The sequence below is a fragment of the Nanorana parkeri genome, unplaced genomic scaffold (genome assembly GCF_000935625.1).
Source record: "Nanorana parkeri isolate BGI_ZX_2015 unplaced genomic scaffold, ASM93562v1 scaffold635, whole genome shotgun sequence".
In the NCBI taxonomy this organism is placed as follows: domain Eukaryota; kingdom Metazoa; phylum Chordata; class Amphibia; order Anura; family Dicroglossidae; genus Nanorana; species Nanorana parkeri.
Genome location: NW_017306903.1, coordinates 598,376 through 599,017, shown reverse-complemented (window position 1 = coordinate 599,017; position 642 = coordinate 598,376).

The following is a 642-nucleotide window of genomic DNA, read 5'->3' as shown; positions in this document are numbered from 1 at the left end:
ATATCAAACAGTATGAGTGGAATTTATCAAAACTGAAGCAGAAGTATCTGGAGCAGTTGCCTATGGCAAGCAATCAGCTTCTCTCTTCAGTTTGTTCAGTTAAGTTTTAAAAATAAAAGGTGGATGCTGATTGGTTGCCATAGGCAACTGCTCCAGATTCTGTCTGCTATAGTTTTGATAAATTCCCCTCTATGTATGTTATGCCTTTTATGGCGTAATTCACGCCAGTTCCAGTGCGTTACAGCCCGATTCAGTGCTGGAATGCACTCTGGGGCGGGAGGGGGCGTGTTGTTGCATTAAAGTCAACGCAGGAACGCCCCCCGGCCGCTAACACCAAGGCCCGGTCGCAAATGCGACTGATGCAACCCTGGTAGTTTTGCCAGTGCCGGTAACTGCACTTAGTATCGAGGCATTTTCACTAGTACTTGTGAAAATGCCCAGTATTGGCACTGGTGCATCCCTACTTACTAATATAATGTATTGCTGGGACTTGTAGTCCGGCATAGTTGGTGGTATTCTGCATTGCTGTATAATCATGATACAGCAATGCAGAACACCACCAGCTATACAGGACTACAATTCTCAGCAATACATTCTAATGTAAATTAGAATACCACCAGTTTTTTTTAAACCCCCCCCCCC